At 40.7% G+C, this 15620-nt stretch overlaps 1 protein-coding gene across 11 annotated transcripts in view; it reads right to left on the minus strand.

Moving 5' to 3' along the window:
- Positions 1-15058, minus strand: part of ZBTB46 (zinc finger and BTB domain containing 46) — a 109933-nt gene extending 94875 nt beyond the window's left edge. For 2 of the 11 annotated variants that reach the window (XR_005222143.2, XM_037877199.2), the window contains exons 1-3: positions 14878-14994; positions 13672-13894; positions 6648-6780 (exon numbers count right to left, since the gene is read on the minus strand). The gene's annotated coding sequence lies outside the window, so the exon portion shown is untranslated. Of the gene's footprint in view, positions 1-6647; positions 6781-13671; positions 13895-14877 lie in introns of all 11 variants that reach the window. The other 9 variants (XM_043526586.1, XM_037877202.2, XM_037877205.2 and 6 more) reach the window with 8 other exon arrangements.
- Between the last annotated feature and the right edge of the window lie 562 nt (positions 15059-15620).

Below are 15620 nucleotides of genomic sequence, written 5' to 3' on the forward strand. Positions count from 1 at the left end.
CCAAAGCATGATCCAGGAGAAAGATTTTTTTTTTTAGGACAAAAACTAACCAAAAAAATGTACAAACAATTTAGCCTGCGTACAATTAAGTACCACATAGCCTTAGAGTGAAAAAAACAAACAAAGGACATATAAATAATAGGCTACCATAACATAAGAACAGCCATACTGGGTCAGACCAAAGGTCTATCTAGCCCAGTATCCTGTCTTCCTACAGTGGCCAATGCCAGGTGCCCCAGAGGGAATGAACAGAACAGATAATCATTAAGTGATCCAACCCCTGTCGTCCATTCCCAACTTCTGGCAAACAGAGGCTACGGACACCATCCCTGCCCATCCTGTATTACTGTATGTATTATACACGATACTAAGAACAACCTAACATTCCATACTCCCCTGGGGGAAAAGCTTAACTGGAATATAGATAAAAAAATTCAAATGTTGCTCATAGTTATCAAGATAAAACAAATTCAGCTAACAGATTAAGGAAGAACTGAAACTCAGTCCAAAATTTTACCATGTAAAATTAAATGAATGCATCCCATGTTTCTATTTCCCTTATCCCCTGCCCATGCCCACAGCCCTCCCCCACCCCCCAGCATTCCAACATTTTTTAAATTCCAGTGCAGACGAACTCCGCTAGGTTGGGTCACACTTTCAACTCTTCTACTTGCAGAATAGGACACAGGATGCTTGTCAATTTCACTTGGATCTAGTTGAGAACACTGGGAAAATAACATGTACAGGAACCCAGGCATAGGTATGTTCTTACATTACTACAAATTAATCGGAAAACAGAAAAACAGAAGAGGATTGTGTCTATGCTTGGGTTACTGCACCTACTTAATGGGTCAGAAAAAGCAGCAGAATGAAAGCACTGATGGACGATGACTCCCAGCAGTCACTCTCCTGCTACTCAAGCTAGCAATGGAAGAGCTCACTCTCCAGAAGCAGAGACTATTTCTGTAAGAATGTATTTCGGGGGGGAACGTACAGAAGAGAATCTTAGGGATAAGATGGATGATAGAGTACTTCCAATACAAGTTTTCAAGAAAATGTGTTTATACTGGATGTTCAAAAACACACTCAGTTCGCACAATGTTTAAAAGCACAAATGTAAAGCTTGACTAAACAAATTGTCAGACAGAAGTAAGCAACCTTAATTTGATTAAAGAAACAAAGTCCTTTTGGCCAGGAAAAAAAAAAATCAAAATTGTGAATTCCAGATTCCTTCAAATACAGACTGATGTCTGTGGTAAGGACAAATTGGACCTTTGGACCTGTGATGTCACTGAGAACTAGACAAGACTTGCAAAAGAGTATGATGAAGGCACTCCAATATACAATCTTGTCCCTATAAATGAGAGAGAATGAAGACATTGCATTAAGGACCAGAATGGGTACTTGCCTTTATTTTTACTCCTGCAAACTCTACCCCTAGAAAGCAATGTCTTCTAATGTAAGGAACATTATGGATAAGGCAGAGATCTTGGGGTTCATTTCCAATGAAAAGACATATTTTAAGATGTGTTTTACTTTTATTAGATTTTTACATAAGCAGAGAATGTTCAGCTTATAAGCCACTTAAGTATCAAGAACAATTAATAGCAGTGGTGAAACAAAAGTAAAATTATTTGATAGGACAACTTTTCATAACTAAGGGATCCTTAGGACATGTAGGATTGAGAGACATTCATCAGAGGGAGTTCAGCATGTCTTTTGTCCCCTTTTCCTTCAGCTTCTAATTTCTCTTTAAAGAGAACTGCTTCCTCTGCACACACAAAGACTCAAGATGTATCCTTGTCTCCCCATGAATCTGCAAGCACTAACTTTAGATACAGAGGTTCTCACTGGTGATGGGGCAAACATTCCCTTCTTCATAAGTTTAGGCCTGATCCTGCGAAGACCAAACACATGTCTTGATTTCAATGGAACCAGTAAATTAAGCTTTGTAGAACTGAGACCTAAAATTGCATTTGGCTGTGAATATCTAGTATGTAAGCTGAATGTAAATATCACTGATTGATAAACCTACTTTCCAAGACCATCCCACATCTGGAGGCTTTGTATTTAGAGATCTTCGCTATCACAAACTCTACCAAACTCAAAGCAAAGGTAACTATAGCAAGTAGCATCCAGGGCATTTTATACTTAATGAGACAATGACAAAGTAAACAAATCTGAAACTTTTCAAAACTACTGCTTTGTAAAATAAAAAACAACAGGTGATGTCATAGCCCTGGGCCTCTCAATGTTGATCATGTCCATTAAGACCATTTCTTCTCAATAGTCATGGTGTAATGAGCCTGCAACTATAATTAGCATAATCTGTTGAGGAATATGCAACTGAATTCCGGCACTGGGTTTTGACTAATTTCAAGCTGCAAAAATATTAGGACATCGCTGACATTACTGCAGGAAATTTTTTTCCTTTTAGAAATTCTTACGATAGACAGTGTTCAAGAACACAGAAAGACACCCACTTCAATCAATGCAAGAATGGTTAGCAACTACACCCTTGGCATATTTACATGTTCTAACAAATCAATGGATGAGGGAGGGAGTCAACTGATTCAGTCAGGCTATTTCCAAGCACTCTACCTCAAAGAACAGGTTCAAACTCTCAACCTGTATGGAGCAGATTAAGTCAGGAAACTCAAAACATGGTAAAAGATGACAGCTTAGACACCAGTGGAGTCTACAGTTAGAAGACGACCTCTTCTAGGAGGAGAGCTGAAGGTGTCTGATGGGCCAGAAATATTTATATTCTTTAGACCATGCTACTGCAGTGGTGGAGATAAACAAAAACACATTCAAACCCCAACAGCCAGAACTGAAATAAGTGGGAGCAATCAATACAGATTTCACCCTGTGCTCCCAAACCTTGATGATCAAGCCTTAAATACTGGTCAAATTGGCTGTCAAGAGCTAGGAGCATGCCTCAAATCCTCAAAGGCCATCTGGCTACAACTGAGTCTCTTCAAACCAATCCAGAATCCTCCTGCTCCAATAAATAGATTCTACAAAATGGTAAGCCATACACTATCAGATGGACAAAAACCCAGAAAGTGTGAAAACTTGTTAAAATATTAGTTTATTAGTTCAGGCTAATGTTGGAGGTGAAGGCATGTTTTCAGAGAAAAACGAGAAACTTCAAAAATAAAAGCATGGTAGAGCATTTAGGCCTGGTCTACAATAACAAGGTAAGTCTATCTAAGTTATGCTATTTAAGTTACATAAGATATGTAACTTAAGTCAACATAGCTTAGATCAACTTACAGCGGTGTCTATGTAACGCTATGTCAACGGGAGACACTCTCCTGCCATCGACATAACTTCAGCCTCTCAGGGAGGTGGAGTACTGGAGGCGAGGGGATCTCCCATCAACTTATCGTGTTTTCACCAGACCTGCTAAATAGAACAAGAAGCAATAGGCTTAAATTGCAGCAAGGGCGGTTTAGGTGGACATTCCTAACTGTCAGAGAGGTTAAGCACTGGAATAAATTGCCTAGGGAGGTTGTGGAATCTCCATCATTGGGGATTTTTAAGAGCAGGTTAGACAAATACCTGTCAGGGATGGTCTAAATAATACTTAGTCCTGCCTTGAGTGCAGGGGACTGGACTAGATGACCTCTCGAGGTCCCTTCCAGTTATATGATTCTATGAAATCGATGCCTGATGCATTGATCGCAGCAGTGCTGATTTAGCTCATAGTGAAGACAAGCCCTTACCCTTAATGGCTTTGAGGGAAAACCTGACAGCATGATGTTCCGTGGCAGATTGAAATGCAATATAAATTAGGCAACAACAGTTTAAACTTTACAACAGGAGCACACAGGTTTGTATTCTTTAATTAAAAGTTAGCTGAAAGAAAGTTAAAGAAAGAAAATATTGGTTTTTAAACAACTGTGTACGTTTTTACCATCTGAGTAAATTTTAGAATAAACCCACTTTGCTCTTAATAGTCACAAGCAGAATTCAAGGTTTCATGTTTCTCCTACAACAGTCGAGGACATTAAACTTTCTAGAGCAGCACAGGCATAGCAGCTCTCTGAGCTGTTTGTATATTACTGGTATATTATTCCTACAACTCTTATATGAGAAAGACAATTCTGATAAACAATTATTAAAATTAGTAAGAAAATAAATAAAACAATGATACAAATTCTGAAACTCTCTCAGTCAAGCCTTACAGCTAACGAGTGTTCAACACTCAGCTATCAGCTGATGGACTAAATATGCTACCTAGTCCACCAATGTAGAAGGCGCTAGAGTTTATGAACACAATTCCAAGATCTACAAGCCATGTGATTGCACAATGGTAATTATGCAGCAGTGTTACCCTTAAAAATGTACAGAATCAAATTTTAGAGTTCACATATTTTAAACTCCTTGGAAAAGTATTTTTTTGTTTTGCAATTTTTAAAGATACTCTTAATTCTAAATGCTGTTTTAAAAAGAGACATTTGTGGTCCTAAAGACACCAATCCGTCCCATTTAATTGATAAAACAATGATGTTAACCTTAAACCTGAAGTAAAATTCAGAGTTTCTCTAACAGTCAACAACAGAATTTCAGGGAGGATGCCCTCCTGCAAATATCGAACCAACTGCCAGATTTTATTAGATGATACCATATTCCTAGACTTAAAGATCAAAGAAATTCAAGACAGTCCAAACATACACACACATTATATGTCAAAAGACAGACTTCCCAATAAGTTTTAATAGGTTGTGACTACAGAAGTAAAACTGTTTGGTACACTGGTGCCCCACTCCCTCACACACACAGAGCAGTGTCTGTATATGTTCTTTTTTAGTTACACAATTTAAAAAGATAACACTACATAAATTCTTTTACATTCATATAATGGTTGATTTGTGTACAGAAGAATTGACCAATATTAAAATGGTTAATTCAACATAATATTTACAACTTACATAGTCCTTTGCACACATTAGTCTTCAATAATCCTCTGAGGATATTATCATTTTACACATTTAGAAATTACAGCAGAGTTTAAATGGTTTACCAAAGGCCATACAATGCGTGGCAAAACCAAGAGTAAAATCCTGGCCCCACTGAAATTAATGGCAAAACTCCCACTGACTTAAATGGAAGCCAACATTTCACCCTAGGATAATAATTTGTGCTCATTCTTCTAAACCATGCTGCCTGTCTAACAACATGCATTCTGTATGGGACTGTATATGAATATATTGTTCTATGTGGATTATTAAAACAACCTTACAATTAAATTTTAATTCTTGTTAACAGAATTCTTACCTCAACAGTGTGATTCAGATTCCAGACAAGATTAAAGAGCTAGCTACCTATGAGAAATGGTCTCATACACCTCCACCAATAAAAAACAAAAATGTAATGGTAATTTTAAACTACAGTTTAGAATAGATTAAGCAAATTAGGAATTCCAGCTTTTACACTAAAAGGTGTTATTCAGCAGTTTCTATTTATTTTACACGGATTTATTTTGTGTATGCTGTGACAAGGAAAACATTTTAGGTCTGGGAGGTCTCTTCAAAACATAGGTCCTGATCTTGCAAAGACTCATCATGCACATGAGTAACTTTATATAGTGTGAGTAGTCCCACTGAAGCCAATGGAGTACAGTTTCCAGGATCAGGAACTCAGTTTATAGATGAAGAGGTGACTATTTCAGCCACTTTTTTTTTTTTTTGGCGAGGGGGGGCAAACTGGGGTTAATGGGATGAGGTGTTTAATCTTATCTATGACAGTATATTTATTTGTTAACTCCATCTTCTTGAATAACAGGTAAAACATAACAGTGAATCACATATCTCCCCGCTATAAAACATTATGAAGAAAACATGCTATTCAGTAGTCTTAAGACATTTAAGTTTTAATTATAATTCTTCACTCTACCTTGTTCTAAATTTAGTTTGTGTGCTGTAACTCCATCATAACAAGATAATTTTCAGTATATTCCCCAGTCCCAGGTGCACTCTCTCTTAAAAGAGCTAGCCACTTTCTGAAACTCACATGCCCACGTTCTAAGAGCTGTGTTCTGTACAGTTATTAGTCACAGACTAGCTCCCTTAAGGAAGAGGATCATTTTTTAGATCAACAATACCAATTTCTTTAATGACAGGGTATTAAAGCCATGCTATTTCAGCAAGCCTCAGAAAGTTTGAGGAACCACAGCTGTTTTTTCTGAATACAAAAGTACACAAATTTCCACTCTGTTGTTATGGCCAATCACTGCTAATTCTTGTTTGCACCTGACCATGGACTCTAGGCTTCCCAGAACTGAGGCTGAGTAGAATAGGAACAGTAAGAGCAGTGAAGCTCCTACCTTTCCTGTTTTTGCATCACCCCTAAATGTTTTTCTGTTTTGAGTCTTGTGATATTCTTTCTTCCTGCTTCTCATATACTCAGAGAGAACAACCGACTGATCAGGATTAATGAAGGTGACCAAGCCAGAAGGTAGGAACAATACAGTAGCCAAAGAAATTTACGTCAGGTTTTAATTCTGTGTTAGGTTTTTAAATTAACCTTCATTGTCAGTGTTAAGTTTAAATTTAAAGATAATTCAAAGTCCTCAAGGTAATGCTTTCCCCCACCACACACAAACCAAAAAGCAACTCTCTCAAGTGTTCAGAACTTACCAATAGTTGAAAATTGTTTTCTTTAGTAAAGATAAATGCCACGAGGTGTCATGGTACACCATACATGTTTTAATGAACAGAGGGAAAGCGTTTCTGATAACAGGCTTTGGAAGGTTCATCAACTGCCCTGTAACTGGGAAGGAAGAAGAGAAGAAAAAATAATCTTAATTTTAAGAAATTTAAAAGTCAGTAAGTTTTAAATCAGGTATTACACACTGTGACTTCCACGTTCTTACAGGCAATAATTAAAAAAAGCCAAGCCTGGAAGTTGTCTAATACGTAAACTAAAAGTTATTATTTAATAATAGAAAGAATGCATGTACTTTAAACTGGTATACCTGTTAAATCATTCAAAATACTATTATATTTACCATCTCATGAAGAGAAATATTCCTGAAAAATTACATAAAAAATGTTAATGTCTAAAATCAGCTGCATAGGAAGCAAACTTTATTAAGCTGATTTTAAAATACTGATGATTTTAAAAATACTCATTCCAGTCTTAATGAAGGATTGTATACTATTAATAGATTACTAGATTAATAAATTAATGTGGTCAGCAGAACTCATCATCAAAGAAATCCTGAATTCAATGCTTCCAAGCCCCTTTCAATACAGGAACTGAATCTTTATAATTTTAAAGAAGTGGCCTCTATGTTATATAGAAGTTCCTTCTATCTGAAGTGTGATGCACCGCCAAAGAAAGGTATTTAAAAAGACATTGATATTATAATAATAAAACAGAATACAGTTACTACAGTGATCAGGCAAAGGAAAAATCTACAGTACAAAAACCTCACACTTCTAGCACACAGAATTACAGTGAAGGAAGCTGCCTAATAATCTCAACAAACAATACGTCCCAAGGTAAGTACTGGTAATGTGAAAATTTTTAAAAATGTATTGTGAAGCGTTTACTTTGGTGTTGTTATACTTTGCATTTCATTTACACCATCCATCCAAGCACCTCAATAGTCTTACCTAACATCTGCCTGCCCATGAGATCTCTCTAAAATGGAGATTTTGCGAAGGCAACTTAGTTGACAAAGATTAAAATGATCTGTTCAGTACAATACAGGAAGTCTGTAGGAGACATGGGTTCTATTCCCAGACCTATTGAATCCTTCTTCCATTTAGACCAAATCACAGTTACAGGAAAGCACTGCACAAGGACACTAAATTTACTGCTGCCCTTTAGCAACCTGAGAACCTTCTGAAAAAATAGCAAGGATATGAAAAGAAGTACAACTAATACCTAACTGAACTTAAAGAAGCGGGGTTTTGTTTTGTTTTTTTACACCAACACAAAACTTAAACAAACACAAAGATTACTTAGCCAGAACCTCTGTATTCCACTTGATAACACCGCTGATACTTATGTCTGGATGGCATCCTCCCTCACAGCCCACTAATTAAATCAGTCTTTTGTGATATTAGTAGTTACCATGATCTATAAACCTCTTGACTTCAAAATGCTTCAGTGTGAGAATACAATGTAGAACACAATTTTCTACTTATTATTTCTCCTCTCATCCCCTCTCTCTGCATTCCCTTTGTACTTGCCTTCTAATTCATTTCCTCATGTCCTCCCACCTCTATTCATTCCCCTCCCTTCTCTCCATATCCTTCCCTCACCCCCATGCCACAGGAATACTGCTTATATAGCTCTCATCCTGCCACATCTGCTCCCTCAGTCTGTAACCTATGTAGCAGAGACAGAACAACAGCTCCAACAGTGCTCACACCACTGGGGCTTGCATCACAGAGGAAAAAACAGAAATTAGCAAATAAAGCATTTGAAAAGCAGGATACCTTATAGGATGCTTGAGAAGTATGTCAAGCCCCCAAAAGCAGGTCAAAGAACAGCAAGCTCCCTAGCAGCAATCTCAGCATTAGAGACTGTATCTCACCGGGTATTGCTCCTAAAGAGTGAGATCTCCTCACCCTTCTTATTGTTTTTTGGCTGTTTGGTTTAGTACACTCACTATGGGATGTCTGACAAAGTTTCCAAGCTCAATGTGAAAAGGGGTGGGTGAAAGAAAGAGGAAGAATTATGAGACATTAGAGAAGAGAAGTATGGAATTGAGAAGGCTTTTGCAGGAGACATGGGAGAAAAACAAAATGTAAAAGTTGAGGTAGAGAATTTAACATAAGTTAAGAAAGTTATAAGAAAGTCAAGGATGATAAAAGAAAAAAAGAGAAAACACTGCAGAATTAAATACACCATGTTTGGTGTTTTGTGGATGATCTGTTTTTGTTATTTATGGTAACTTATCATAGTAGACAAATATCCCTTTCTATTTTTATTTTTATTTTTTTGGGGGTGTATAAACCTAATCTAAATCCAATAATCTATCATAAAAAAAAAGGAAACGGAATGAAACCAAGAAGAATATGGTAATAGTAAGTTAAGATTTTTTTTAAAAATTGTAAATAGAAAACTGTTTGACAATATGTTACAAATAAACACAGTTCACAACCATTTCATTATTTAAAACATCGGGGGCATAGTTCTGAAGGGTGTGGCAGCACAAGTATTTTTCATCCAGGCTATCTGGTTTAGTCCCCAAATTAGCTGGTATTGGGAAAGCTTTTTCCCAAGTACCAGACAGACACACACTCACTAATCAATCCTCATGCTTCAGCCAGCCAGGGTCAGGAAGAAGTTTCTCCCCATGCTATAGTATTGCACAATTAAGATTTTGCATCTTCTCCTCAAGCATCTGATATCAAGCACTAAGAGCAGTTAATGGACGAAAGATCAACTGCCTATTCTGATATGTTTTCCGGACTCTACATTGCTCAACGTGTGACAAAGAGAAGACTGGCTTGGATGGAACAAAGCAGATCATTTATATCCAAAGATCTTTAGTAATAACATAAGAAAAAATTGTGAAAGGTAACTGGGTATGTGTGGAACTACTCTCAATTATAACTATTCCTCAGCATGTGAACCCCTGCTCAGTTTGCTAAGTACAGTCAGTAGCTAAATTCTTGGCACATATACCCTGCCATTCTAGTTACTAAGCATATTTCAGCACATACACCAGTGAGTAACTGTATGTGTAGAATATTTTAGACTTCTTTGCTGCCCCTAATCTGGAAACTCCCACCCCAACCTCATTATAAGTGAATTTTAGGTATACTAACTATTCATATTCATTATAATAAATGTATAAGGTAATAAAATAATTGAACAGGAACAAACCCCATAATAATATGGGAACGGACTGCAGGTATGCATATATTTAAAGGGAAACTTCAAGTACCTACTGTCACTCTGCAAGTACCTGTTACTTTTCAACTAGCTACTGCACATATCTACAGACATATATCCCATTCTTGTGCATGCATACACACACACACACACACACACGTATAATCAAACTTCTAACATAAAGCAGACCATGGTTCCATCTAACTAGAATTCTGTCAATGATCCCATCTTGTCAGCAAAGAATTCAAGAGTAATGAAAAATCCACACTTCAATTTAAAAAAACTAATGTTTCCTAAAGGCGTGCTTCAGTAAGAAAATTACAGCTGTAATTTCCTCTAACTATATTGCTGATGACTTTAAAGAAGAATGAAATACAAGCCTGTTACAGAAATATACCAAAAAGTGTTTGACAAACGAACCCAAAATTTCAGACTATTTTGCATTAATTAATTAATTAATTAAGAATACACATGCTGCATGCTAATATAACACACCATCTATGGATTTGGAAGCCCTTTAAAGAGGTGGGTAAGCATTAGCATCCCCATTTTACAGATGACCAAAGATATACATAGAGATTATGTGACTCGCACACTGAGTCATTAGCGGAGGTGGGATCAGAACCCAAATCTCCCAACTGCTGTGCATCCAGACACATCAAGGCAGCATCAGATAAGTAATTTAATACTTTGGGCTGTGGGAGTCAAAATTCTTCTCTCCCCTGCCCCAAGACTGATAGAACACCAGTGGCAATTAATACATTAGAAGGTCTGGGCAATCTAGTAGATTGGGAAATAAGAACTAGCCAAGACCACCAGAGAATATTCTTTTGATACAAACCCCCTAAAACAATGGTTCGTTAAAAAGTTAACACCGGAAATATGTTCATGTCTATATCTTAATGTAAACAGCATGAAATATCACAGGCATCATTAAACAACCAGTATCATCATTGCACTCTAAGCAAAAATTATGCATCCCACAACTTTGTTCGGTCCTTTTTATTGTATCTGCAATTTACAGACCACCACACAGGACATTTTCCATCATCATTAATGAATTGTAAGATACATAAGTGTTAGAGACATACTGTACAAGTACACTGCACATTCAGAAAGTTTAAGGTAGGTCAGCAGTAAACTGACAACAAAATAAGAATGTTATATTCATCCTTTTGTGTAAAGTGTCAGAATTTTCTGCTGTAGTTTGTTGCCAGTAATGGACAGAAACTGCTGGCTCCAGGGAATTACAATGAACATAAGGAATATCCATTAGAACAGCAGGTAGCTGTTCAAAGATTTAAACTAAGCCCTCTCCTTACCCCTTTGTTTGCCCATTAAACTAAGCATGTAGGAGTAAGGAAAACCCATGTGAGTGCTTCACACCAGAGCAAGACAGTTCAAAATACATCATGGAGTGCTCTAGAGTAGCTAGTTAACACAGGCATAAATAGTCACTGAGAAAGACGCCTTAGAAAAAGTTGGGCTGTTGCAAGAAATATTAACTAGGAACAAAAACGTGGATTGGATGGTAGTCTTCACCTGGCAGGACAGGAAACATTTTGTTAAAAAATGTAAGCATATGTATATAATAGATCAAAATGGGTGTTTTTAGGAGAAACTTCAACTGGGAAGAGAAGTCAAGGCAAAAATAGTTTCAAAATATACCCAATCCCACATCAATGCAACACCGTGCCAGAGCATGAATGAATATAGAAACGGTAAGTAACAGACTAAAAATCTTTCTTTTTTTTTTTTTTTTTTTGGGGGGGGGGGGGGTGTGGGGGGGGGGGAACTACTTGCCAATCTGGTTTTCCTCTAAGCTTTCCAATTATAAATGCCTCTTGCACAGAAGAACATATCCACTGCTGTACAACTGTCCCAGAAAAAACACAGACCATGGGGAGAAAGTGGCCCATTTTCTTTAGTCTCTAAGAATCATGTGTACAGGTTATATTTTCAAAAGTTCCACTTAATAAATGTATATCACCACATTAACAGAAGTTATATTATATGGCTTTTAAAATATGAAACTGTAATGTTCACTCTTGAAGTCTGTAAAATTTACTCTCAGTTTTGCATATAGCACTATAAAAATATAAAAACTTTATTTCCATCACTTACATGAAAACTAAACGTAAATGAAAGTGACTGGAATCTAAAAAGATGCTATTTTACTGCAATAGTGAGGCTGGAATCAGAAAAACAAAAAATAATATAATTTTCCATTTAAATTGCAATTAACCCATTAGTCTATCAAACCAAAACATAATTTTCAGGAACATGTGTATGAGAATTCCAGCAAATACAAATATAAATATTGTTATGTAGTTCCCAGCATGGCCCATGGGGCAATCTTCTCTATCAGCTTCTATTTCAGCTCCCAAAAACACCTCAAAGTGAGAATTCTTCACCACATGTTGAAAATGTTGTGACTAATAATACACTTCTCCTCCCATTTTTTCCATCACTAAAAGGATTTCAAAATAAAGAACTTGACAAACCGTGGTTAAATTCCATTTCTTTGAATTCAAATCAGTAAAGCCAAATTTAATCCACAATCAAAAAACTTGCCATAAGAAGTGAATGCATCTTCTTTTAACTCTTGCAATAATAGTTATGATGATATACAATATACAAGAAAAAATTCAGTACAAGTAGAAAAAGTATCCAGGAACTGCAAGCTTCTTTTGTAAAATTACACCCTCATTTTTGTTTGTTTTTTAGGTCACCTAACCTTGTTCTTTCTTTCAATTACTGTTCTCTTCCCCCTTCTCTCCCCGCCATCCTCTCTTTAGAAAAAGTCCCTCTAAGGTATGTAATTTAACAAAAATGGAACTAGACAGAAAATTTAAACATGTAATAAACATTTTGTTGAGGACAAGAACTGGGAGCTAGACCCATACTAAATTAACTAAATGTAAAAAATGATACAAGTAAGGCAATTAATATGCATGTAAGAACTTCAGTACAGGTGTCTGCAATAGCACCGTTTGCAAAACACATATGCTAATTAGCATATCTTTAAACAATGCTGATAATAATCTTGTCCCTATAATCCATGCCGAATGAATCACTCAGATTGTAAAATAGAAAGCATGTGGAAAGTCATTAAAAGTCTCTGTTAAACCTTTCTTTGTTTATATTTTCCTTGGCAGGTGTAAAATAAAATATTGTTCTAGTTATTTGGATTTCTTCAAAGTGTTCGCTTAAACATTTTAACACAGGTTCTTTAGTGGTGCATTAAGTATCAACATTTTTTTTTCCTATCAAAGAGATAAATCCTCCCACTAAAATCTGCTCCATTCTCTATTTGTCATCTGGGATTGAGTTATCAGACACTACTTGTATTACTTTGTGAAACTGTCACGTCTATTTACAGGGACACAAAGGCAATCCAATACTACAACCCCTTATTTTACAAGCACCTTCCAAAACACCTCTTCTCTCCCCCCTATTTTTACAAACACTTTGTTTTTTCGGTGGGGTGGGAGAGGTTATGCAAAGTAGTTTTTCACCTTGACAGAAAACAATTTCAGTCACTTTTGCACTTGTTATAAGTATATTAAAAATCACCTACATCTCCAAAGAGGAGAGGCATTGTTTTCAGGGGGTTTTTGTTTGTTTGTTTGTTTTTAAATAGGGTCACTTCCCCCATTTCAGCCTGCAATTAAAATGGAGGCAAGGCCAGGCGATCTGTGTCTGGCTTTAGGGGGAGACAATAACCCAAAACAGGCCTGGCTTTAAAAAGAGAAAGAGAGAGAGAGAGAGAGAGAGAAATACAACATGCTTCACCAGTATTATTACCTCATCCCTTTTTCCAAGCAGTTTTGAACCACACTCTTGACAAACTCTTGGTCCAACTTGCACAGATGCTGATTTTTTGGGGGTGGAAAGGTTTTTAATTCTGGAGCCAGAATTCAGGCTTGTTATTTGCAAGTGGAGCTGCTGTTAAAATGCCCCCTTGTCTCTTCTCCTCTCCCTTGAGCTGGGTGTTGACGCAGCAGAAATTACCAGCTGGAAAATTCCCCTTTTGGAGGTTACAGGGAGGGGGGAAGAGGGAGGAGGGGGGACGAGTCATGGGGGAGGGGGGGGGTTAAACCCTGCCACTCACCTAGTTAACCCATCCACCCACACCAAGTCAGTCAGGCGTGCCAAAAGGGGCTCCATGCCCCTTCCACAAAGGGAACATTTCCCCCTTTCCTCCCCACCGAGTGTAGTGGGCTTAGCCCAGCGGCCCCCGGGGGCTCAGAGAGGTTCAGGGATAGGGAAGAGTGTTTACCGGGCAGGGGAGACATTTGGGCTCAGACAAGCTCCCCACCGTCAGGACCCCCGCACCTGGAATCGCGGCACTGACACCCCCCCCCCCGCTGTTACCCCACTCCCGGTGGGGGGGGGAGCAGCACTCCCCCGACCCAGCCAGGGAGGGGGTGTCCTCGGCAGCGTGTGAACCAGGCTTCCAGCACCACCCCCAGGCTGCCCCCCTGTGCTGCCGGGTTAACTGCCTCCCTCATCTCCTGGGGGGGGGGGGCGCCTCCGCCAGGCCAGCGCCGCCCACCCCCGAAGCGCCGCGCGACTCCCGTGCTCACCCCCCCCCCTCCGCCACTGAGTGAAGTGGGGGCAGCTACCTCCCTAGCCAGCCCCCCCACCCCGGGACGACGAGCGGCTCGTCCTCCCCATCGCCCCGGACACCCCCCCCTCCAGCGGGACGCGTCGCCGCGCTGCCCCGGGACCCCGCCGAGCCGGGGGGAGCGGCCAGTCCCCGGGGAGAGCCCGGAGCCCCCGGCCAGGCTGGGGAGGGCAGGTCGATTGGGGGGGGGGGCGGCGCGAATCCCTCTCCCCTGAGGGGCCGGGAGAAGCGGAAAGAGCGGGCGGGGGGGGGTCAGGCCCCCTCCCCTGACCGGGCCGGAGAGGAGCCCCAGCGGCCCCTCTCCTCAGGGAAGGGGGCACCGGGCAGCCGTGCCGAGCCCCCGGGGTGAGGGGGAGCCTGGCTGGGGGGGGGGTCTCGCTTACCTGGGCCCCAGGCAGGGGAGCGGGGTCTCGGAGCGGCCGGAGCTTTGGCTCCTTCGGTCACTCAATGTCTCTCCTCACGGGTGGGGATGAGGGGGGGGAAGCTGGGGGGGGCGGGGCGCGCTCCCGCCGCTCCCCCTGGCGCGCGCTCCCAGGCGGCGGGCGCGCGGGCGCGGGCCCGAGACCGGTGAGGGCGGGGGCGTGGCCTGAGGGGCTCGTGCGGCCTCCCTCCCGCCCCTGCTACGCTCCCACTGGATGACGCCGGACACAGGCCTCCGCAAGCCCCGCCCCCTCGCCCCGCCTCCTCCCGGCTCCCTTGCGCCCGGGGATGGGGGGCGCCGCCAGCCACGGGCACTGCCGGACGCCGGAAGTGAGGGCAGCGCGCTGAGCATCATGGGAGGCACCCCCAGAAGGGGGTGGGGTGCGCGGTGGAGCGTTGGCCTTGCCGGGGGGGCTGCCGGCCTCCCTCGAAGCCCCCCTGTGCCGGGGCTCTTGAGGTGCCCCCCCGGGAGCAGCGGGTCCCGCCTGGCCCGCAGCTGCACCAGCCCCCGCAGCCAGGCCCAGCGCCCCTAGACACCCCCAGAGCGCCTGGGGGCCTGGCGCGTTCCGCCGCCGACCCCCGCGGCGGGTTCCTGGTGAAGGTCGGGGTATTAGGGTCGCGGGATATTAGCGGGGCGAGCTGGGCGAGGTTAGTATCTTTCATGGGATGACCTTCTGTGTGTGCCCATAGGGAGATTCTGCAAACT

Source organism: Chelonia mydas, chromosome 13, assembly GCF_015237465.2.
Source record: "Chelonia mydas isolate rCheMyd1 chromosome 13, rCheMyd1.pri.v2, whole genome shotgun sequence".
In the NCBI taxonomy this organism is placed as follows: Eukaryota; Metazoa; Chordata; order Testudines; family Cheloniidae; genus Chelonia; species Chelonia mydas.